Source organism: Cuculus canorus, chromosome 20 (genome assembly GCF_017976375.1).
Source record: "Cuculus canorus isolate bCucCan1 chromosome 20, bCucCan1.pri, whole genome shotgun sequence".
NCBI classification, from domain to species: domain Eukaryota; kingdom Metazoa; phylum Chordata; class Aves; order Cuculiformes; family Cuculidae; genus Cuculus; species Cuculus canorus.
Window position 1 is genome coordinate 9,327,057 of NC_071420.1, and position 25,831 is coordinate 9,352,887.

General features: G+C 45.8%; 1 protein-coding gene across 5 annotated transcripts in view; it reads left to right on the forward strand.

Moving 5' to 3' along the window:
* AUTS2 (activator of transcription and developmental regulator AUTS2) overlaps positions 1 to 25,831 on the forward strand; it is a 780,406-nt gene that overhangs the window by 17,119 nt on the left and 737,456 nt on the right. The gene's annotated exons all lie outside the window — the stretch shown is intronic.

The window sequence follows — 25,831 nt, forward strand, 5'->3', positions numbered from 1 at the left end:
CTTACAGCCCAGGGCAGCTTGGCTGCAAGAAGCAGATCTGGTTTGGTATAAAATAGAGATGACTAGAAATAAAGGTATGGTAAAGCATTCCTTTGGGGAGAAAAAATAGCTTTACTAGTTTTAAGTTCAGCAGGTATTTGGCTTGAGAAAGAAATTTTCATTGAGTAAATGTCTGTGATAACTGGAGAGCATGAAGAAATGACATGGCATTGCTTTGGCTCTATGCTGTTGTGACTGAGATCAGAATCCACAAGGAAAACAGCATTTTTCTGAATTTAGCATCCCCCGCCAGGCAATAATGTCTCTACTTTGGACAGAAGAGAAGTCAGTCTTTCTAGATCATCATTTTTCTTAAATTCAGAGCTGTTAAGTCTCACAGAGCTGTCACTCTAGAGATGTAAATTTGTGATGTATTAATCTTTAAAGACCATAACTGAAGCCTCCTTCCTTTATATGCGTTTATTCTAAAATTCTTAACCACTCTTGGCTGGATTTAGGAGCAGGGTTGGGGAAGCACCTGTTTGAATAAAGCTGGGCTTCTGGGCACTCTTTCCTAAGCTACAATGTGATCGCCAGGGTTGAAACAAAGCGGTGACAGCATGCTCTGCGCTCCCACTGCTTTGTGGCGTGATAGATAAGAGGGGACTGGTTGTGGAAGGCTGCAGCAGAAGCCCGGTGTCTTCCCTTGCTTACCATGGGCAGTTAGTTGGAAGTGACACTAACCCGAGTTTAATTCCAGTTTTACATTACATCAACGTGCCAGCTGTTCCCTGTATTCTTCATGATACTGCAATGCAATTATTTTTTTTTGTTATCTTTCAAGATGTAATTTTATGTTGGTGTGCTTTGCCACTAACCCTTTGGCACAGAAAATTAATGGCTAATTCACTTATCCTATAGCAGAAAGAGGCAGGGGAGAAAATCTCACATCCTAGGGCCAAGTGGCCGCGTTGAAGACAAGCTGAGGAGCGATGCGTGGAGAGGCAAAGCCCCGTCTCAAGCAGAGCCAGAAAGCCACTGGGACGAGTGCAGTGATTAATGGCATCGTTGCTTTTTAGCTTCATCAAAAGGTTTCAGTGTAAGAGTTTCTAAGGAATGCTGATAGTCACAGGAACCTATCAAAGGGTACAGAAAATATCAAATGAGCAAGCTGGAATGGGAGTTAATTACTGAGCAGTGATTACTCAGATATAACCAATTATTGGATCATTAAATGTTTATTACCTTTTTTATGCTCCTTTCCCCTGTAAGTGCAGTTTTGTCCTCGTAGTATTAAAAAAAAGGGTGGATCTAAGACATAAAATGCCTTTTCAAAACCTGGAAGGTATTAAAAGAGCATCTCATCCGAACACCTGACACTCTGGCCTACTCGCTCCGCTTTCCCTTGCTCTGCGAATTTGGGGTCAAGTGCTCTGAACCCTGTTTAAAGGGCAGATTATCTCACTTCTAGGAAGGGGCTGGAGAAGAGCACAGCAGAAGGAGCAGGGGGGAGCGGCTCCGTTAGACGCAGCTGGCAGGACCATCGCTTTTTGGTGGCGATGTGGGGCTGGGTTCATGCCTTTGGCTCCTGCTGGAAGTGGTTGGTGGTTTTTTGTCTCTCACCCAGAGGGTCTTCTTAGGGTCTCCCTAAGGACCAAGTAGCATAGCCTTTATTTATCCTGCGCTCAGAGCATCTCTTCCTCTCCATTCACTAAACCTCTCTGCAGAAAGAAGAGTTTCTGTTGCAAAAGATGGGAACGATGCTGTTTGGAAACGAGACATAAACCCTGCACAGGTCTTCCACTGGACATCTGCACAGTGAAAAATACTGTCTTTACACGCTGTCTGCAGTTATTTTGGTTGACATTGGAGGGTTTAAAATGTTAAAGCAATTTTTAAAAATATAGCTATTTATGACTTTCGTCAGTGATCCTTAAATGTTGAGTTGTTTTAGCTTTATATATCGGGAGAAGTAAGGGTCAGGGTGAAAAAAAAGCACTCTTTCCCTTTAATCATGGTGTTTCCTGGCAGTGGCACAATGCTATGGTTGTGTGCAGAGGGCCGGGAGGGCTCTGTCGTTGTCAGTGGCTGTTGGGGGCAGGTGGAGAGATGCTGGGTCGGGCACAGTTGTGTTGGGTCCAGCACAGTCCTGCCCCGCCGTGAGCCCCTGGCACCGAAGTTTGTATGGATGACGTGGGCAGATGAGGAGGCAGGAGCTGTGCTCTGCTGGGGAATGGATATGGGTGACCATCACCAGATCTGCTGAGGAACACAAATTCAGCTGTTTCTGAAGCATTTGGGAGGGTCTGATCCTCAGCCACCAGCATTGCCACCTCTTAGTAACCACGCTGGGTTTGTCTCAAATACGGTATACTTGTACAGTAGAGAAAGTTCTCATGAATGGATTTTTTCCATGCCCTTATTTGTGAGCTTTGCTTAATTACCCTTTTTATGAACTTTCTGAGGGATTATTGGGTTTTTTCCACAAATATCTCCCTTTGCCAATTTAGAAGCTTCAACCATTTTTGAGGTAAACCTTCAGTCAGTCTGTCTTTTTTCTGCTCACCTCTTTTATTTCCTATCATTTCTAACATCACCCAGCCAGCCAGAAATCTGCTTCTGGAGCTTCCCTCTCCAACGTGGTTTTCAGTTTTCATCTCTGACACTTAAACCCCCATGGAAGCCAGTGGGGAAGGTTATAGGAATGCACAGCAGGGAAGGAAACCAGGATGGTGTTTGCAGCTTTATGTTACTACTATACCGGAAAAAGAGGAAACTCTGCTAAACCACGCTCCCTGCGCTCCTGGGAATTTAAATGACTGCCTTTAGTGCGCTGGTGTGTCGAATCAGTTGTGCAGCAGTGGGACTTTGCCCTCTTTGGAAGGACTCTTCCCCCTCCTCATGGTTTTTTTTGTGTAATCCTTCAAAGGAAGACTTTATTCTGGGTTTCTTTCCCTATTTTTTTTTTTTTTTAAGGTATAGTGCACGTTTCCTTTACAGAGCAAAATACGAAGCAGGTTGTGGCTTCCTCCGGTGCACAAAGGTGGTTCTGTCCCTGCAGTGCCAGTTGTAGAGTCAGGACTTGTCAGAGACGCTTGAGGATGCATCGGTGTCGCTGGCAGGAGCATGGGTTTCCACACAGGCGTCTGGCGCTGAACACCATCACCCTGAATCTCCAGCAGTAAACTGCTTCTTCTAGCAGTGAATCACAGCTATAAAAGACCCCTTTAATCTGCCACAATCGCAGTTTTGGGGCTGCAGGCTCTTTTGGAAGGGCTTGGTGTCCTGACTGCCATGGCTGCAAGAGGCACAGGTACACTGGTGCTGCTGCTCGCAGGCGTGTATGCAATGAGCCCTTTTTGACAGCCCCTCTGTAAAAGAATTATAATAATAACATTAATGAAACATCCCTCAGGATTTCCTCTTAATAACCTAACATAAAGCAGCAGTTGTAAACTGTCTGGGCAATGTCATAGCCTCTCTGAGAAACGCGAAGGGCAGCGGACTCCGACGGCCGCCGAGCATCCCGGTAACACGGCAAAAACAAAGCGTCTGTGTTTTAGATCCTGTAGAAAAATGCATCGCGGCTGCAAGGCCCTGGGAGATGAGCCAGTCTTCAGGACTGCTACAAATGTTAGATTTCAATGAAAGGTCAGCCAGGAACAAGGTCAAAACAAGCCCCGTACGCATAGCAAACAGCGAGGCTGCGAGGCGCAGATAAAGGTTAATGCGAAAGGGCTATTGGCATTAGTACAGCATGTGGTCAGCGTGCTGCGGAGCAGGGGCTGAACCGGGAGATAATGAGGAGGGTTTACTCTAATTCTATTATAATGTATAATTAACTAGCATAATTGATAGCAATTTTCCCTGTGTGTCTGCGTCTCTATGCGTGTGTACGGAAAGTCTCATTTTCAGCTTTTGTGCGATGGCACCGCGTGTCTTGAGCCGATGGAAACCGCCCGGCGGCTCCCCGGGGTTCGAGATCGCCGCCTTGCTCAGCCCACGGATGCGGAGGGGGAGCGATGTTTTCAGGAGCCTCTGAAATTAGACATAATATCTGGGTGGTGGCCTGGATGAGGCCGAGCCGCTGCTGATAAAACAGTCTGTTGTGCTGAAATCAGTGTTTGAAGAGAGAGCCAGGGACAGGTCAGCCCCGTTTCCTTCTGGGTTGTTTGCACCTTTTATTCTCAGTATCCCTGTGAAAACAGAGAGCTTGAACTGAATTTTGCCTTTGTGATCGTCTTTTGTACAGGATAAAGTTGACTCTTTGTTACTGCACAGAGATATGAGGATACTCGTGTTTCAAGCACACTGGGGATTTTAATTTTCATGGTGTACAAAGAATAAAAACCATTGCCGATTCCTCTGGCTGCCTTCTGCAGGGCAGAGAGCAAACATGCTAAATCTTTTCCTGCCCCAAATTAATCCAAACCCAGGCTTTAATGCTCTCCTGGTGTAGTGATACTTGGGATTTTGGGGTTTTTTTTTTTGGACAGGAAGGAAAACCCTGCTGTGGCATTGACTGTGGATGTCACAAAAGTAACCTGGATTGCCAGATGTAAAATCAGGCTTGGTGTAGGTGGCTTGCAGGGAGCCGTGCTGTACCTACTGCTAAGAGCCGTGCTGCGATTCAAAAACATGACGGCAGGAAATTTAGGTTGGCGTATTTTTATAAATCGAGCTTTGTGACAGAGGTGTCTGCACAGAGTCTTTAACTGTAAAGTTATAGAATCGGGATGACAAGTACAGGTGTTTGAACGATTTATCTGGACGTTTGTTTTGCTGGTTCTCTCTCTTGATTTAGTGGGGGAAAATTGAGGGAGGGCGTTAGTGTTTACTTAGTTTTTCCTTGGGTATCTGGTAATGCACGTTTTTTGAGCATAAATGCAAATAATCCACTTCTCCATTCTTAATACATTGGGATGGGAAACGTGAAGGCCATATTCTTGCTTTAGATGGGGAGGATTTAGCCTTCTAGCTCCATTTAATGTTAACTGGAAACCTGTGGCTTGTGGATACTGAGCTGAGACTCTTCCCTGGAGGTTCCGGTTTATTTGGAAATTTAATTTGTAATTATTATTTTTTTATTTATTTTTTATTTCAAGGGTTACACAACACTTTAAGTGCTAGATTTTAGGTCACACTGCCTTTTACAGCCAGATCCACCTCATCAGTGAGAAGGCTCCCTGAGGACCACACAAGACTCAGGAAAAATGTGTATAATAGGTGTATTATGAAGTAGTAGGTAATGGAACCCCCGTCTGTTAGCCTGACGAGTGCAATGTGAACAATGTTACAGTACGATTGCATGCACTTACAGTCCTTTTTTACAAAATAATGCTAATTGCCCTGGGCTGAATGATGCCAGGGCCTTAGAAATACCTGCCAGTGCTCAGAGAGGGTGCCAAGAAAAGTCAAGTGGAGAAATTGGTGAGATTGGCTCTCATGCAGAGTTTCCAACATTGGAGACACTGCTAAATCTAGCAAAGGATTAATACCAAAATAATCCTGCTTGTCCAGGAAACCCGTGACAACAGGAAGGTTTGAGATCAGCGTGATATGCTTTAGCAGGAGCATCATAATAAACTCGCAAGTTGCCAGAGATAGAAACCAATTGCCATTCATCCCGCATCACATCACATCTGAGCTTTCTTATGGTTTGTTTCTTGCTCCAGTGATACAAGAGATCCCATTGCACTCGAAGTCCAGCATAATTTCAGTGCTAGCTTTCACCAAAACCCATAAAAATGCTGCAAATCCGGCAAAAATCCCCCTGTTGCTCAAAGTCGACTCCTCTAACCATTTGAGGAGTCTCATCCCGGATTCTAGGGCGTCTGTACTGCTCCACAGTGCTGTTGGTATTCTGGCGGCAGAAGTTATGTTGAGGTGGGAGTAGCAGATACATCAAGATCTTGATGGTGTTCCACGTTGCGTTGGGTGTCTTGAGCTATGATAACCGAAGCATTTAACACCAGCCCCTGGCTCAGCACAGAGCTGCCGCGCCTTCTGCTCGTGACCTTGTTCAGGACTGCTAAAGCTGATCCCGACACTCCAGCCTCGCTGCTGAGGTGAGCTGGGCTTGAGGTTTCTGAGGGTTTTGCAAGATGCCAAGCAATTGAGGAATACACAGGGACAGGAATTCTTTTTTCAAAGCCTGTTTACTGATTTATCCGTATGTGGTGCAGGTATGAGTTGGTCCATGTCCCAAATGAAGCTGTGCCCAGGACTCAGGACTGCTTGGATTGTGGGTCTCCTTTGAGTGGCTTCAGTGGTCCCATTTTTACCGTGTGGACAATGACTATGGGCATGGTGTGTTCTGCTCACCCTCCATCTGTGCTTGCCCCAGGCTTGATGGCAAGGGCGCCTTAAAAATCTTGTCAGCTCCTTCTCCAAAAGTAGAGAGATTGCTTTCCCGAAAAGCACTTGTGTTTTTAAGCCATTTATTTTCCATCACACTGAGTCATTAAACATTCCTGCTTGTGTTTTGTTGTTTTTTACCCTCTGCAGGAGCTGAGGGAATTTATTCAGCGTTTGAGTCCGGTAATGGAGGGGGCTGGGGAGGTGCTTGACTGCCTGACTCGGCAGGCACAGGCACGGCTGTCTCTGCTTGTGACATCTTTCCAGTGAAGTGGGATGTCAAGATCAGAGATCCTTTTCCAGTTAGTGTACAAGAGCATTAGAACAAAAGGAAACAAAAACCGGCCTCGGACTGCAAAAGAAACCAAACTCAAACCCCTCTGGCTAAAGGTGCATTTTTTAATGTTATGAGCAATTTCGGACTGAGATTGCATGAAAAGCTTTACCTGAGTGTTAATGGCTCTGCCGGGGTCAGAGGAATTACACTGCTTTACACCAACCTTCTGTGGATCCTTTCTTTTTTATTTTTCCATTCCAACTGTGTTCACAATAGATGGTGATTATTATGTTTGCTCAAATCAATGAATATTAAAAACAAAAAAAAAAGGGCAAGACAAAAAAAAATAGGGAAAAAAAAAAAGGCCCTTCAACTCAGTGGACTCACCCGAGGTTCAGCCGTAGCCCCTGGGGTTTCATTTGGACAATGTTACGTTATAGTAACTTAAATGGTATTTTTATGAGCAATTGTTTTGCCGTGAAACAAGATCTCCCGTGGCATTGGCGCAGTGTCTGCCCGTCGGGCATGGCAGCGCGCTCTTCCAGCCACCCCTGCTCTCGTGGGGATTTGTCTGAGGAGTGAGATGCTTGTGTGATGGGCAGGTGCCCTCAGGGCCGTACCTGCTCCTCACCTTGCTTTCCTGGAAAAGACATTTGTTTACGAAGGAAATATTTTAGTAGCGTATGAGATTTAGAAGCGCATGGAAATAAATAATTTGAGACGGGATCCAAGATAATGTGTTGGAGTAAATGGGAGAACCAAGAATGAGCACCTAGGGGTTGGGACTTGTGGGTGGGGGGCATGAACACGGGTGGTGATGGGAATAGGAGTGCTGTGTTTTCCCTGCATGAAGGTGTAGATGGCGTGCTCCAGCCTTTGTTCCCGAGCTGTTCAGTCCAGGGCTTTTCTGTGCTTGCTTGATTTTTCTTGTGTTGCCTCAGCACAGGCTCCTGTGCAAGGATCCGCACTGGGATGTGAGGACACCCGGGTACCACTGAGATCTCTCCAGGGCTTTGCTCAGTGTTTTCTCCCTGGTGGCATTGCCAGTCCTGGAGAGTGAGGATTCCCTTCCAGAGCAGTAACCTTTGCTGCTCTTATACAGGCTATAACCTGTATATATAGACTGTAGAAACAGTCCTGTGTGGTATTTGACAGACGGAGGAGCCGTTTGGGAGCCAACCCGGCTTCCATGGCATTCACAGACAGGATTCATGCTGAATTCACTGCAGTGTGATCGGATCCCTTTTATCCTTCCAAGTTGATGGCTGAGTGGGACGAGGAGCTGCTTTGTGCTGCCTCTGAGCGCTGCTGAGTGCTCCAGCCTGCTCAATAAAGGGTCCTGGGAGGAAGAGGAGGCAGTAGTGATACTTAAAATTCAATGGATTTAAGGAATAATAAAAAAGACCGTAACAAATCGCTTTTACACGGGCTGAAGGAAAACTAGACTTAATGTCTGGGCTCTTCTCTGCTGAGATTTTGCAAGGATTACCCCAACTTCAAATGCCGAGTCTCCAAATGAAGAGAAGCAGAGCGAGCAAATTGTACCGATGGCCTGAGGAGATGCTTCCAGAGGGCAATGGAGCGATGCTGCAAGTAACTGGGGTGAGCCCATCTGCTGTGATTCAGTGCTGACTGCATGGCAAGGAGAGACGACAAGGTTTTATGAGGTGGCAGAATACCGGCAAAGCCAGTTTTTCCATGTTTTGGCGTAACTCCCAGCCCCTTTTACCCCCAGATATCTCCCTGCTGGAATGGGAGCTCTTTCCTTTCTGTGCAGGTGTTGCCAGGCGTAGTTTGCTTGCAGCCAGCTCAGATAGGATCTTTCCCTCAAATTTTGTGGCAGTTTGTTTTGGGTGGTTTTGCTCAAGTCTGTCTGCAGTGGCCTGTTCAGACAGCAGAACAATTTGCTGTTGCCTTTGGAGGAGGCTGAAGTCCATCTCCGGCCATGGGCTGCTTGGTTTGTCCTCTGCGGGCAGGAAAGATGAATGTTCTTTGGATTCTGGTGTGAGGGAGCGGAAAGGACACGAGACTAAATGTATTGGGAGAAAATCAAACTCAATCCTTGGTCAAACATTGGAAGAGGCTGCTCAGGGAAGTGGTGAAGTCTCCTTCCCTGGAAGTGTAGATGTGTCACTTTGTGACATGGTTTAGCAGGCACAGTGGGGTTGGACTGATGGTTGGACTGGAAGATCCTAGAGATCTTTTCCAGGCTTCATGATGCTAAAGGGGAAATTGAGAGTGGGGTGAGACCAAAGAGTACTGACTGTAGCTTAGGGTTTTTAACCCCCTCTGTTGTGTAGTTATCTCATTTGTAGAATATTTGTGATTTTTATCCTAATGAGTACAAGATGGGCCCAGTGCAGAAGACTGAAAGTCCCTGTTCCGCTGACAGTGTCACTAATGAATTCATGTTTTTGAAAGTAGTTGTGCGATTGCATCCTATTGGACAGTCTGTCTGTGCATGGCAAGCTTTAATATCTCCATAGGTGTATGGCACTGGGGGCTGGGTAGCTCCAGGTGACTCTTGGCTGGGAGTTTCCCTGAAGTGGGGACCTTAATGCTGAGTTCCCAGCATTCCCCTTAGGTCCAGCCCAGGCCAGCTGCAGGTACTGGTGCTCTTCCCACAGACCCAGCTGCTGTGCACGTAGCAGGGCATGCAGCAGTGTGCGCGGAGTTTGTTGGTAGATGCAGTCTACCTGCTCATTTTCAACTGCTGGTGGGATGGTCCCTTGCCTTGATTAGCTAAACCTCCTTCTTGGCTTTAGAACTGTTTTCACAACGTTAATCTTGGAGCTGTGGGAATCCCTCAGCCCTGGGAGGGTGTCGGAGAGAAACTGGAACTGATGTGTGTTTGCCAACTCCTGCCTTTTTCATTTGGAGCTTCCCAAGTTCAGGTGCTTAAACCACATGTGGACTAACTGTAGTTAATTCCCTGTATCTCAGTGAGTATCAGATTTTTTCAGTGCTCACAATAACATGTTTCTTTGAGGATTAGCTTTTACCCTTGCATTTTTGGAAATTACTAAAGCTGAGCTTAAAACAAGCTGTTCTCCTGTGGAAGCTGTTGCATTGCACTAAAATAGAATATCACACTTTTGGGGGGATGTGGTATTTCACAACACATGTCTCCATTGTGTGTTAAATGATAAAGCCCTGTGTTAAAGTATGTCCAGATTGTTCTTATCTGTTTTATGCCCTGTAACGTTTTTCTGTTTGCATTGAGGTCAACTAAAAAAACCCCGAATGAGGCAGATCAGAGTGTGAGAGAAGATGGTATTGCGGGGATGGGATTTCTCAGCTGCGCTCCGTGCAGCAGGAAGGATTGCTGTTGGAAGATAAACCTCGTACAGGGCAGTTGTTATTTCAGAAACCTTCCTTTTGCTTTTCCTGGGAGAATAGTTACAGGAGCTTTGCATGGGCTGGAGTATTGGGAGGTTAAGATTTGTAAGAGACACAGGTTTGGATGCAGACATTTCAAACATGAAAACCAGTTGGTGCTGAGGACTGGGTCGCTAGTGAGTAATGGTCCGTGTCGCAACAGGATGAGGCTATTCCCTCAGTTGGGAACCTTTGTTCAGGAGGGGCCCAGGGGCACTTTGAAAAGCAGTAGCAGATTTTGCAAGGTGTAGCCGTGCAGCTAAGGAGGGCTTATTTGAGAAGCAGCTGTGCTGTCTGGGAGTCGAGAAGTTGCTAGTCGTCATGACTGATTTTCCTGAAAGCTGAAGTGCATTCAGCAGTTCAAATGACATTATTTCAGGTCTTTGGCATTTGTAAAAGATGCTCGTGATTCTGTCTTTCATCTCCTTTTTTTTTCCTGTGCTCCCCTTCCTTCTCTAACATGCATAACTATCATAAATTGCCTACAATGGGCTTTTCTTCAAGATAAACTCATTCACAGTCTACTCGCTTCTTTTGTAGCCCCCTCTTGAACAGCTGAATCTTATTCTGACACTTTAGCTGACTATTATTAGTATTATAATGAGTATTGTAGTTCTGGAGTTTGCAGCCTGAACGAGACACGTTGCCAGTGCCTACAGTCACCAAAGTTTCAGATGTCCCTTGAGCATGTTCATTGTCGGGTAACAAATCATTATGCTCTTTGTGCTTCAATTCTAACGTTGTAACTCAGGTTGATCAAGGCTCAAAGAGCAGTGCAGGATGGATCTGAGCCCTGCTGGGGTGTGTACTTCCAGCCCTGCTCTGCTTTACCTACATGTAGATGTTGGGCCATGAGTCTAAGCACTCCTGTGCTGCCGATAGTCAGAGGAAGGGCGCTCCCTTGGTTGATATACAGCCTCAACAGCTCTTCCCAAGGAAACAGCACTGCAGGGCTCAGGAACATTCATAGAATAAATGGAGTATTAGGACTTGTTGAGCAGAAATAGAAAGGCAGAAGAAAATGTCATCATATTGCCATACGCATCCATGGATTGTGATGTCTTAAATGTGTCCCCCACTTCAGGAGAGTGTAATAAAACTGGAAGAAGTACAGAGACAGGCTGTGAAGGTGGTGATCAGAGAGAGAGAATATATCTGCAGTGTAGGGAATGGGTGAGCAGAGTAGAGCTCTTCACTGTGGAAAAGGGATGATTAAGCAGGGATGTGCTAAACATTGATAGAGCCATGAATAAGGTAAGAGTGACTATTCGAGCTCTTCTTCATACAAGACGTAGAGGTGTCAGATGAAGTGTGGAGGCTCAGAACAGTCAGAAGAAGATATTTCTTCCTGTGAGCAGGCAGCGAGCTGTGGAAATCATCACCTCTGGGTGGGTGTGAGAAGCTGATGTGGGTTTGAAAATCTGCTGGAAGCGTTTGTGGAAGAGACGCGGATCAAGGCTGCTAAGAGTGTGACTCAGGGGATCCGCAGTCAAAACTCGTGCAGGTGGCTGATTATTCTGGGTAGACTCGTTATGTGCTGAGCTTGTTTTGATCTTCCTTAGACCTTCAGGACAGGCTGTTGGCAGAACATCTAGCGAGTTGGAGGCTCTGACTGGGTCAGTGTGCTGCCTTATGTTTTCCCGGGCAAAAGGCAGAGAGGTAGCTGGAAACATCTGGCAGGCAGGTCTGAGCGGTCATGCTCTTCCCAAACCACGCTGCTTTCCAAAAGGGACTGGGTTTGGGGAGAAGAAAGCCGTTCAGAAAATTGACTTAAATTGAATTGGTTATATTAATGTTTTTTTCTAATTGATAGCTTGGAAGTTTCTGAAAGGTAGGGGGAATTTCTGAAGAGCTCGTTCCCTTAGTTCTCTGCGAGTAAATAATGATTTTCTTTGCTCCCCTGCCCCAAGTTTGTTTTTAAGTCACTGAAATAAGAGGCTTTGTACTGGTGGTGCTGAAGACAGGGGGATCCCTCTCACCATTACACATCTTTTCACATTCTCTTTTCTTCTTTCAACTCATTCAGAAGAATTTTTTTCTTTTTTCTGTAGTCTGAAGGCCTCTCTGCAGCCCGACTCCCTCCTTGCACTGGTCCAAATTGTGAGAAACTTTATTAAAATCAAAGTATTTAAATGAGATGAGGTGCAGGAAGAAGCGACAGCATTTGCTGTAAGCAGCATCACTGTTGTTTCACTGCTCTGGGGCCCTGGAGGAACACGGATCCTCTAGTGATGGGCTCAATAAAGATGCAAATTTCATACCTTTGTCTGCTGTTAACATCAAAAAAAGATTGGGCATTTGCAGGAGGACATTGAGTTGGTTACAACGTGAGCTCGTTTGCCTTTGTCCCTGCTCTTCCAGTCCTCACAGGCACAGCTTCGAGTGACCCCTTCTTTGTCTGATGTTGGAGGATGTCTGTGGTTTTCCTTACCTCTTCCTGCAAAAGAGGTGGCTTTGGCACATGTTGTGTGCGTAACCAGCAGAAATTTGCTACAATGGGCTTTTTTTTTGGCAAAAGAAAGTGTCCTATTCCCCTCTTCTTTTAATAAAAATGAATGAAAGAAAGAAATAACCCCCTAGACAAAAGCCAATATATTACAAACTGCCTCTACCTGCAGTTTCCCAATTACCTAATTATAACACAAATTTGCACGCACATGCACGTAGGGTTTTTTAAAGCAGACTGTTGCTATTCCCTTTCTGTACAAGGTTTTTAGTCACTGTACATCTTGTGTCTTTAAATAATGTATTAGGAACATTTTCGAGTCTGTAAGTGCTTTTTTAATGAGAGTGTGAAGATTTTAATGGAACTAGATTGCTTTTCATGACATTTCAGAGTGACTTAATTGTAACAATGTTGAGAGGCTGTATTTTAAAGTTTGCTAAGTATGTCTGGTGCGGATTGTAGTCAAATGCTTTAAAGACAGAATGGCTGATGAGATCAGATATAGCTTCTCTGGTTTTTTTTTTTTTTTTTAGTGTCAGCTTTGTTGAAGAGCAGAGTTTGCAAAGTTAGTGTGGAAATCTGAGCTCAGAAAAATCATAGAATGGTTTGAATTGAAAGGAACCATAAAGCTATCATGGCATTTCCCACACTTTCCCCTATCAGGTTGCTCCAAGCCCCATCCAACCTGACCTTGAACCCCTCCAGGGATGGGGCAGCCACCACTGCTCTGGGCAACCTGGGCCAGGGCCTCCCCACCCTCACAGCAAAACATTTATTTCTAGTACCTCATCCCAGTCTCCCCTCTTTCAGCTTAAAACTGTTCCCCCTTGTTCTGTCCCTGCACTCCCTGCTCAAAAGCCCCTCCCCAGCTTTCCTGTAGGTCGAAACTAGTGGTGGGTCATCCATTCTGCTGAACCCAGTTCTGAGTAGTTTTCTAAGATTATTATTCCCTTCGGTGCCGTGTTTGTGTTGGTGCTGCTGTAATCGGTGATGGTCTGTGTAAGATTTTTCTTAAAGCAGCAGCTGGATTTAGTACAGGAGTTCCTTTCAGCTTTGGGTTAATTTAGGCAACTTCGAGTAAGCGTGACAGACTCCTTTGGGATGGCTTTTAATTTATGGCCAGATGGCAGATTAAGGGATTGGCGTTGGTCTCCATCAAAATGCAGGCTCTGTCCTGAGCCAGAGCAGTGCCCTGGAAGAAGGAAACGATCCATGAGAGAATCCAGCATAACCTATAGCAGCTCGAACTACAAACACTATTGCACAGGAGAGAGACGGAGAGGAAAAAATAGCATTATAAAAGCACTAAGAATATTTGACTGCAGTACTGTGAGAGAGCATGAAACTGTTTGCATTTCTTCCCGAAGACTTAAAAGTATTCATCGAGTCTAAATGAATGGCTGGGAGTGCTCTGGTGAGACAGCGCAGTCTCAGGCTATGAAGTGAGCAGCTCGAGGTCACCTGCGGCGTCAGTGGCAGAGCCAGACCAGCATCTGCACCGCTTGACTCTGGTTTTAATGAGACAGTGGGGCCTCTTGTTTCTGGCAGGGCTTCCACAAGTGACAAAACTTTCTGTTTAAGAAAACCCAAGCTAGAATTTAATTTGAGTTAGCACCAACCTATGACCAAAGTAACTTCCTGACTGCAGATTTAATCTTCATTTAAAAACAAAGGCAGTGTTTAGTGATTCTGAGGGAATTCGAGACCTAAACCTGTCTTTTCCCATGAATGCAATAGAGAAAAAGAGTTAGAATGAGTGGATTAATCTGCATGTGAAATTATTAGCATGTGCCAGCTCAGTACCCTTGGCATGGGAGTGGGGAACATTTGATGTTTGCCAGAGACTGCTGATCACTACACCTGAATGCAAACCTGCTGAAATCAGTGAGGCTCCTGTGCATGACAGAGCTGAGCATCTGCCTTCTTGCATCCAGCTTGACTTTGATTTGGTGTCTGATATGCTGGTGCTGTAACCTTCACTGGCTTTATGCAGCCGCAAATTGCTGTGTATGAGCCAGCCCCTAAAACGACAATACCCCGTGTGCGGAGCCTGTGGTGTGTTTTGATTTTACATAAGCCCGATGGGATGAGCGATAGTGTTTGTTCTGCAGCAGGAGCAAGCCGAGAGGGCTCGGCTGCTGGCAGTGGGATTTCTGCTGGGGCAGGGTTAAAACCTGTTGGAGGAACATTGTGTTTCTGAGTTCTCAGTGACATAAGTTGGGCCTTTTAGCCTTGATTCTGAAAAATAATTGTTTCTGCTGGAAAATGATGGGAGAAGTACTCATTTAAGAAAGAAGTTGGTTGCGTGAGAAGGTGCTCAGGGAATAAGGAATCCCTTCCTCACAGCCTGATAAGTTGGGATCAGCTGAAATGGTTTGCATTACCTGGTGTGTCCATACCTCTCAAAGTTTGGGCTGTTGGGAGGGTCGAATTACACGATTGGACAAATCCTGCCTGGAGGCTGCTGAAAGGCTTTCATCTTTGCTCCTTTCTTCTGGTGAGTATCACTGAGCAAGAGGTGCCTAAACTAGTCCTAGAAATTGAACATAAAGGAGGGCTGAATGGATTTGCAACATTGCTGAGCCAGCCCAATTCCGATCGAAGTCAGCTGGCGCTAGAGCTGCTCCTCACGTGCTTACAAAGCCGTGGATGGATGTCTGTAAGCAGATCCACCTTGAGGGGTGCTGAGGACTTGCTTCGGTACAATCTCTTGACTCCTAAAGATCTTTATTTGCCCTGGACTTGTGAGAACAGAGGTGGTAGATCAGCAGCCACCTGCAAAAGCCACACTGGGATGCTCCAGATGTTGCTGCAGCCCCTCTGGCTTGCAGGTGCTTTCTTTGCTGCGTGTGCACAGTTGACACTCAGTTGACATGGGTGGGTTTTGGGGAGGTGTTAGACACCTTCTTTACTTCTCCATCAGCCAAGGAGGCTTGCCAGCTTGTGAGGTAGCCTTTGGTTTTGTCTCCAGGCTGGGATTTAAGGAATGAATACTGAGGATCTCTGTTTAACCTGTGGAGAAAGGAAATGTATTTGTTAGTGGCTAAAAGCCCCTGAGGAGATGGTAACTCCGGCACTTGCTCATCCCTCACAGGGGTTTTGCTGACTTCCAGAGGGTAAGTGCTCATCAGCGCGATTTATAGCATCGCCTTTGCTTATCAAATGAGATGTCTGTAGAGAGGCCCCCTCCATCTCCCTTCCCGGCCGCGCTCTCCCATTATGCGCTGGCCTGCGGCTGCCTCCGCTCAGGTGTATTTGTGCAGTGAGAGCTCTGGGATAAGAATCATTTTATTTCTTCTTGATCCTGATCTGCACAGCACCTGGCGCCCAGGGGCATGAGGGTTCCTTCTAAGCAAGAATGACAAATAACAACGGGGTAAACTAGTTTATAAGGTAAAATAAAGGAAAATGGGGACATGGAGCGTCACTTCAGCAGCACTTAGGTGAATGCTCATACCATGCAGGATTAGACTGTAACCAGCTGTAAACCCAGGCTTTAATAATTAGTGGCTCTTATACTTGAAGATTAGCCTCAAATGTGTCTGCCTGTTTGTACATGATGGAACCTGGATGAAAATTGTCTATAGAGATGTAATATGAAGATGACAGAAACATCCACTGACAAAATACACCTAGGCAGTCTTGATTAGATTAAATCAAATGGTTACAGCATCTGGAGCCTTTAGCATGTGCGGGGCATCCTAATGGCCCTGAAAGCCTCCCCAAATCCTATTAGATAGGTTAATCTCGTTGGAGAATACATTGCAGGTCTACATAAACTGCATTGCTGTAATACTTTCTGTGGTTGCCTAATCCTTTAAGGTGAACTGTCATAGACTGTTCTGTGGAGTGCATCGTAATGCGGTGCCCTGGGAAAGGTCAGTAAAACAATGCAATTAAAAAAGCTGAAACAACCCCCCAGAAACCCCAGTTCAAAACTTTCTCCCCTTCCCGGGGAAATAGTCATGTTTCTGGCAAAAATGAGCCTTCACGTCCAACAATACATAAGATGCCCTTGAGGTACTGTAGGCTTTAAACTGTCACTGCTTTGAACGTGGGCTCAGTCATGGGTCCTGAAGGCTGAAGCTGCCGCCCCACTGTGCTGTCCAGGGAAACCTTATTGTGTCCTTCAGTGCTTAGAGGGGGCTGATGAGAAGGACGAGGACAGGTTTTTAGCAGGGCCTGTTGCAGTTGGACGAGGGGTAATGGTTTTAAACTAAAAGAAGGTGGATTTAGACCAGATATAAGGAAGAAATCTTTTCAGTGAGGGTGATGAAACACTTAACAAGTTGCCCAGAGGAGTGGAGGACGCCCCGTCTCTGGAAATATTTATGGTCGGGTTGGATGGGGCTTTGAGCAACCTGATTTGGTTGAAGATGTGAGGGTTGGATTGGATGGCCTCTAACTAGATGGTTCCGTTTAACCTAAACAATTCTATGAGTCTGTATTCTGCATCCTCAAACTTGGAGAGAAAGGAGACTCTCCTTGATGCCTTGATGCGCCCGACGGCAGAGTGTGTCCAAACGCCTGGCTGGGAGACATGATGCTGTCCTCCCTTTCGCATCCCAACTCCGCATGCACATGGTAGTGTATTGTGAGTGTCTATTCAACCTGGCTGGCTGCAGTTAAACAACAATTAGATTGGCTTGTTGACCATTTGGCACTTAGCAGTCTTGTGATTAGTAACTGTAAACCAGTAGAGACAATGAAGCAAATCCCTAATTTTTATAGTACTGCCTTGCTTTATGACTATCTGCAGAATCATAACCTCGTGCTTGCACAGCAAAGCAAATACTTAAGTGTTCTGACAGATGTTTTATATGAAAAAAAGAGCCGAGCTTGTGTATTAATTTGCTGTTCTTTGCATTATCTTATTTTTTCTTTAATTGAATACATTCATGGATAGTGTTTTCTGGTTTTGATTAATTTGCCCCTACGTTTGCTTTTGCTTCTTCCATATGGTGCCGTGAGGTGGAGGAGCAGCGCCCTGGGGAGCAGGAGAGTTGCCTCTGTGACAGTGAGGCTCCTGCCGGAGCGGTGGCAGTTCCAGCGCTTGCGTGTGGAAGGGCAAGTGGCTGTTGTTCTTACACGTCACCCGCTGATTTGGGGGGAACGTACATAGACACAGCAAGGGCTCACCAGCTGCTGGGGATGGAGAAGTGAGTGGGAGTCGTACCAAGTCAAAGGAAAACACGCTCTGTACTTTGTAAGGAGAAATGGGTTTGCTTTGCGGGAGCGCGGTTTGGGTTAGCATCTCCAGGGTCTAGAGAGAAAACCTCACTGTTCTTGTGAAGATGAGAGAAATTATTGAGGTACCCGGGGACTGTGCATGAGAAATGGAACAGTGTTGTTATCCCTGCAGAGAAAAAACAGTAGGTGCATCATTTGGCCGGGAGCATCCCTGTGTTCCTGTTATGCTGGGAGCAGGGCAGCCGTCCTTGCATGCTGTTCTGGGATCCTGCAGCATTTTCCAGTGTGCTCGCTCCAAAGGCAAGAGGGTTTGCCTGAGGCTCAGTCCCAGCAAGAGGTGTCCAGAACATGTCGTGATCAGCTTCTTGCTGCCTCCCAAGGAACTAGACATGCAGCATAAGGAGATGCTCCCACATTTAGTTAGTATTACCCTGAGTTAATTTGCTTGCTTGCTAAAGCACTTCATTTTCTTGATCACTGTTCAGTTTTGATGGGTTTAAAAATCCCTTTAGGAGCAGTAGCTTGGGTATACTCACTGATTTTGAGCGTGAAGTCGGTCTTGCTCCTTTGTCGTAGCTGGGACTGGGACTGCTCCACAGAGATGGGGTTCATCATTTGCACTTGGGTGTGCAAAGGTGGGGAGCGTGACCCTGAGCTGGTCACCCAGGGCTCTCCTTGTAGCTGGGAGTAGGAGATAGGCACCTCTTGGTTTGGCTGAGTTTCCAGCTGTTTCTCTCCATTGAGTCTGGAGCCTCTGTTAATTCCATTTCCTATGAATGAAGCCAAATGCAAACAGAAAAGCGGATCTCTAATTAATACCGGAGCAGGTTCTCTCTCATGCATTTGTCATTTCTTCCCTCACCACTCCCTTGAAATAATTTATTTTCTCTGCTTAAAACATTCCTATATTGTTATTGCTCTCACAGTGGTGTGTGCTGCACTTGCTAAATCAAATTTATAATGCAGGAATTAATTTAGTAGGTTTCTTCCATTTTCTCTCCACATACACTTAAAAAAGAGAAGTTCTTTAAATTAACCTAATGTAACTGGATTTGTTTTCACTTTATTAGCTTTAGAAGGGGTTCTCTTGGGGACCTCAGTGTCATTATATTATCTGAGGAGCAGAACTGCTTCAGTCTGATGGGAATTTTTAACAAGAGCAGTGTTTTCCCGTTTCAGAGTGAGTAAATACTGTACTGAAAATCTGGGAAGCTGATACTCTGCTGCATTACCAGGGAATGTGAAGCCAAAACCAGCTGGCGGAGTGGAAGGGAGACAGACCATACAATCGCTGTTGTTTCTATGGATCTGGAAGAGGGTTTGCATTCAGGTGTATTTTTGCGCATCCTTTTTATCTGCTCCGAAGGTTTTAACTCTCTGCAAACTGTGTAACAGTCTTTCGGTATTTAGTTGAAGCTGTGTGTCTGACTGCACCCTGTGCCGCTTGCCGGTGCTGTGGGAGCTCTGGAGACTTTGGCATCAGGATGCACGATGCCTGGACACGAATGCTCTCAGAACTCTTGCACCACAGTGAGCTCTGCAGGGTTGGAGCCGGGTGTGGGCTCTGTGGAAGGTGGCGAGGAGGAGGCTAGCAGATGCCATAGCCAGGATTGGGAAACTCGGCATGGAGCAGGTGAGATGGACAAATGGTGGAGTTGTCCTTCATTTTGGAGACCAGCTTTGCTGATTACTAAGGCTGTGTAAGGAAAACATCCAAATACGAGCCTTGTCATGAAACTACTTTTCAACTATTTGATTATCCAGAACCTTTTTGGTGCAGATAAATATTCCTGACCCTGGCCAGCACATTATTGCTTTGACCTTCCACCCCTGGCAGACCTCCCTCTGGATCCTCCCAGATGAGATGGCTTGAAAACAATTACCAGTGACAAGTAAAAGACTGCAGACAAATAAACAACTGAGACCTATGGTCTTGCCCTTGTAAACCATGAGCAGGCATCACCTGAAAATCGCCTGGAATATAGACAGATCAATGCTCTGCGCAGTCCTCTGCAGACACGCTTGCTCACAAAGGCCTTCCACAAGCTATAATGCGTGTTTTGATAATGTCTTAGCACTGCATTTTTTTAATGCACTTCCTTTGTTTGTTAAGGTGCCTTTCAAGCCAAATCAGGGCTAGTTTTCCATAAAGATTTTCCAGTGCTTCCATCATATACATTGAAAGTGGTGTGCACAGCAGCAATGCTGTCGATAGCGTATTTTTATGTATTATTCAGCTCCTGTCATTTGTGTTCACCAAGGAAGTTTGCATGCAATCTGCCAGATGAGCTTCTTAAAAGGTTCGATGCTGAGTTTCAGTTTTCATCTAACTCTTCCCTCTGGATAGGAATGAGCTGTCAGGAGCAGGGGTATTTTTTGTTCAGTGCAAGTACTGTGTAAGTGAAGCCCTATAAGTCTTGAATGTCCAAATAGGAATGTATCAGGCAGGAAAGCAGGAACGCACATTTATTTTAATTTAAAAAAGGATTTGTCAGTCCTTGAAGCAGTTTTTATTGAGCAGTGTTGGTGTCAAAGCAGTGTGCTCCATCGTTCTGCAGTGGGGTAGCTGAAATTTGAAAGAGCTCCTGATTTTTATCAGTCATCCCTTGGGAATTGAGGTGAACCGCAAGGCCTTTTGTGTTGGATCTTCTGTTTCACTGTATTAGGGCCACTGCAGGCAGCAGCACTGGGGCAAGAGGATTACGGTTTGGACGAACACCCAGAACTAATCTGCTTCCATCGTTTCCTGGGTGCGGTTGGGAAGAAAACTAATCCAAAGGGAAGCGGTTTGCTTTTCCTTATACCTTTTTCCGCCATGTATACTGGGGATCAAGTTGGTCTGAATGACCCCACTTACCCCTTACATGGCTGTGATACAAACTGCTGCAGCAGATGTGCCAGTGGTGATGCCGTGTTGCCTTTAGGATGTTCCTAATCCCGTTGTCACGGAGGTCCCAGTAGAACATCCCGCTCGCTTTGCCTCTCACTGCTGCATAATGAAACCACAAGAGAGGTGTAAAATTAAGTTTACAGAATTCACCTCTAAAAGGCATTTTGACTTTCGGGGTGATACACTGCTTTTCTAGCTGTTGGGATTAAAACATAGAAAATACTTTTGCCAATACAATTTTGACCATGTCAATTTTCGTTATTTTATTTTTTTTCCATTGCTTGCAAAGTATTTGGGATTGATGGAATGGTTTTCTGGAGCAGGGGCTGTGTAATAGGCAGGAGCAGTTGGGAAATGGGTTCTGTTTCTCGCCTAGCAGAGGACTTGGTCCTGAGCAGCCGTGTCAAGAACAGCTGTATCTGGGCTAAGTCTTCGCTCCTGAGGGTCCTCATGGCAAAGCACCATCAAAGATCTCCAGCCAGATTATAATAACGACAGCATGTGGTGTTGGAAAGGGAATTTAGACCCAGAAATCTGATACTTTGCTTTCTCTGTGCTGCTCTGTAAAACCAATAGCTCTTCCCTGCTTCGCTTGTAGGTGATGAGGAAAGATGCATTAAAGATTTAGGCGCTTAGAGAGTCTGATAATAGGTAAAATACCCAGAATCAGAAATCTGCTCTGCGGACTTAATCTTGACCTCTTTGAAGTCTGCTTGATAAATTCTAGAGTCCAGAATGAGAATTTTGCTCTTCCTTTTAGACAGTCCATTCTGTTGTGCATGTGTTAATGCAGATGCTTGTGCACATTGGCTTGGCCAGAGTCCAGAGACACAAGGCAGACAGAGCCCAGTGCAAGGGTTAGCTCTGAGACGGCGTTTCCTTCCCTTTGTCTTCAGATTCTTCAAAATCCTGGTTTTGGGGCATCAGTCTGTAGCCAGGTCATGTTTTCCTCTCTGTTTCCCTTTCCTTCTGCTTGACTCTGTTACCCGCTTTGCTTATATTCCTGGTGTGCTTTCCAAGAGCTGCCATTAGTCATGTTCCTAAGAGCCACAGGACTGTGTCATTCCTGGCCGTGGTACAAGACATCGCTCTAGGTTTGCTGTTTATTTAAACCTCGGCTGCAGTAACATACAGCTTTTCCTCCTATGTACCTTTCAGTACTAAAAGCACTAGGCTGTTTGTGATTTTCATTAAATAAGCAGTCATTTGGCAAATCCATCTTAAAAAATGTGATCACCCATCAGCGGAGTGCTGGTTTTGTTACTGTTATTTGATTCCTTTTCCTAGATCGTTTCCTCGGAGCGGCATCTCCATCGCGTTGTCCCGTGGTAACAGAGTCCTGCTTCTTGCCTTACCCATCAGGTTGCTCTGTCAGCAGTCGGATCCCTCAGTCCAGGTTTCGTAAAACCACGTTGTAGCAGCAGTTGCACAACACAGGGAGGAAACAATAACAGGGAGGCTTTGCTCACATCCTTGCCTGGACCAGCTCGTGGCAGGTATTGCTTACCTGGTGTTGGACTCGAACTAGGAGGGCTTGATTCTGTGCCGTTGATCTTAATGTCGCCAAGACAAGTCTGTCATTTACACTGGAGTAAATTAGTGTTTGCTTCTGCCTGTGGAATTACATCAGGCGTAAGTGAGAGAAAGATAAAGACTCTTGATATGGTTTAACTCTAAATGGGAAGCCAGAGGATGGATTTTCAGACATGCTTGTTCCTAGCTGAAGTTTGCACTTGGTGAATTATGCCCTTCGTTTCAAAGAACAGAATAAAATCACTGACACGAAAATCCTTTCTGTGCCTTTAGAAAACACTTATGTGTACGGATATGCGTGCAGACAGTATTGTTTTAAAAATAATAACCCAGTAAAAAGCATCTATTTATGCTGCAGGTAACACTTATTTGGCAGTGTCTGGGTTTCGTTTGGCTCATGTTGTAAAAGCCCCCAAGCCACGACGCCGTCTGCCCCGCGCAAGCTTGCGGCAGAGCCTCCATCGGTCTGCTTGGGTTCAGCTGCTCGGGAAAGGTTTTGGCTATGGGCAGCGTTAGGAGGGACACCAGGTCCAGAGAAGGATGTGAAATATTTAAAGCTGCTGGCTGGGAAGCTTTGAGAGATGAACAGGGAGGTTGTAGATGTTATTTGAATGAAACAAGAAGGGCCAGGTGAGGAAAAAAAGGATGTGAAAGCAAATTGGATCCAAACTGGTGTCGTGGACCTGTGGAGGGAGCTGCCTTCTGGCAGACCTATGGAGATGCTCTTGGGAACCAAGTGCTGATTTCAGACTGGCAGTATTATTGTTTGCATCCTGCAGAAGATGGAGGGGACTGCATTTATGCGTTTGTTTTAAATCAGTGTGCCTTTTTTGAGTTTGGGAGCCCCGAGCCTGTTCCATTGCTGGGAGATGGCGTTGTCAAGTGCATGTGCACTGAGCATATGTGAGGGGAACTGAATTGCTTAGAGAGGAGTTTGTGAGCTCTGTGTACCAGCAAAGAGATGAGAAAAGGCAGACATTTGGGACTGTTTGAGCTCATTTTATGTGAGAGAGTAAAATGCTTTGAGTTAAGCTGGGAGAGAGGATGTGGTACTAGAGGCGCTGAGGTGGTGCCTCTTTGCACACTGAGGAGCAGCTTATAAAAGCAAAAGCAGCAGTGGGAACATATGGTATGATTTGGGTTGAGGAGAGGTGCTTATTGTTTTTTTAAGTTTAAGAGGTGAATAAGGAAGGCAAGACCTATGAGGGAGAAAAAAAATTAAGAACAACCTTACCAACATAGGTTTGTGGTCATTGTGACCTTTCTGTTGTTGTTTTCTTCATCAACAAACCTGAAAGGTAGATTGCAAAACATGTTTTCCTTCTCCAGCCCTTGCAGCATTCCTGCAATTTTTGAGAGCACGTGTGCTTGCGGAGGCAAAGCTTCTCCTTCTCTCGCTGCGGATGGAGCTGGCTCACCGCGCTGCCTTGTACCGTGGTCCAAAGGGCTCCAGGAAAGCTGGGAAGGGGCTTTTTACAAAGGTGTGTAGCGATCGGACTAGGGCTTTAAATTGAAGAGGGGCAGATTTAGACTAAACATAAGGAGGAATTTCTTCCCAATGAGGGTGGTGAAGCCCTGGCCCAGGTTGCCCAGAGCAGTGGTGGCTGCCCCATCCCTGGAGGTGTTCCAGGCCAGGTTGGATGGGGCTTGGAGCCCCTGATCCAGTGGGAGTTGTCCCTGCCTATGGCAGGGGGTGGAACTGGATGAGCTTTAAGGTTCCTTCCAACCCAAACCATTATATGATAGGGTTTTATGTAGCTGCAACACGTTTTACGTACACCGTTGTCTCTGGCAGGTGTTGCCTGACCTCATGTGCTATTGTTTGAAGTCCGTGATCCGTAGTGTCTTCAAGAATCCTCCCAGAGTGCGAGACACCCGTGGGCGTTACAAGTTACATGCCAAGCACAGCAGACTGACAAATTGCAAAGGTGGTATCACCACATGCAAGGGACTATGCTTGAACCCATCTGCTGACCCGTTCGGATGGGCACGTCTGCAAACCTTACCAGTGCTCTTACAGAGAAGTATTTCCCTGTGCAGTTTTGGGTTCTTTGATGTCACACACACCGGAGCAGGAACAAACCGAGACTGTTGCTATTATCGCTGAAGGGGGATGATGCTGCCAGAAAAGCCAAATCAATCCAATGAGATGAGGGAACGTGTGTAGGATTAAGCAGGGAGAATTTGCCGGGGAGTATCGTGAATTTTGCATTTATTTTTCCAGGCGACTCATGTTCTCCTGCATTTGTCACAGCTTTCCCTATAACTCTGATCTTTTTGTCTGTATTTAAAGATCTTTCTATTCTCTATTTCACAACAGGAGGTTTTAGGTTTAAGTGGCACAAGAGTGTGTGTAATTTATATATACAAAAAAGATAAATTGCTGCTTCTTGAGACACAAAATGCAACTATTGCTTTGTTGGCTGAATTAACTTTTGTGCTATGTCAGATGTGGAAGGTATTGTTAGAGATATGATTTTAGTATATAGCAGTACTAAATATTTTATCTTGTTGGCAAGTGGTGTTGTTGCAGAAGGTTTAAACTTCAAAGAGAGCTTTGCTAAAATGCCTTTAAACTAAAAAGGAAAAGAAAAAAGGTGGGGAGGGAGATGTAAGAATGACTCGATTCCTGCTGGAAGGATTTCACAGAAGGATTGTTATCCACTGAGACACAAGGCTTCTATTTGACCTCCTGCTGACTTCCCTAAACAGTGTTTGTGGGATGTTTTAAAGCACTTAAAAAAAAATAAAAAAATAAGAAGCTGCTCTGCCAGAATGTCTCGGTGCAGAGGAGCCACATCTGTATTTTTATAAGTGACAGAGAGAAGGCATTTAGCGCTTACAGAGAGCTTGTTGGCAGACTCTCAGGTCCAGGGACACAAAGTCAAACCAGTCTTTCTGTTTAATCTCATTTTTATTGCTGGATTGCACTTTCCGCTCAGACTTCGCATGGAATCAGTGCATCGGTCTGGTGTTGGCATCAGCAACATGAAATCTCCTCCGTTGTGCTGTGCAGGACGTGCCCAGGAGGTGCTGCTGCTGCGTGACAGCTTCATCTCCAGGAGCTTTCCCGGTACTGGTTTGGGCATTGCCCCAAGCTGGCGTCCCAGCTGCTCTACAGCCTGAGCGTGGACTCTTGACGGCGTGCACATGAGTTGTAAGCTATTTCAGGATCCCTCTGGCAGAAAACATGCAATAGCATTGTCCAAAAAGACTGCTACGGGATAAACCATGGCTGAGATCTGAGCTGGCAAGCAGTGTGGAGATCTCCTGGGCATGGGGTTCTGCCCTGGCACCCAGGCGAGGGGGAGTTCAATCACTCCTCGTTGCTGCTGTTAAAAGTATTTCATTTCAAGCTCAGGTTTCCAAATTTCACTCGGTTACAGCAAACAAGTTCCTTTATAAGGCACCTGTTCATCTGCTTGGAGCTGTTCCCATCTGTTTCACCCCCTCCATGTCTTCTCCTTGCGCTCCCAACACTCCTGGTTCCTTTTACGCGGCCTTGGCGAGCGGTTAGAAATCTGGCAAGGACTTAGGTTGCATCTCATAGCATGGAGGTGTCCAGGTCCTGTCGCCTTTGGGTTATCCGTGGCTACAGGACAGGGAAGGCTGGGTGTGGGATGAGCTTGGAGCGCAGGCTGTCACCATCTGCAAGGGTGCAACCAGCTTTCCTTCCTTTGGTGGACAGAGCATCGTTCCTGTAGGAAGCAGCAGGACATACACCTCATTGGGGCAAAAGGAACACGACTCAAAAATTGTAGATCAAGGTGAGCTCAAGGGT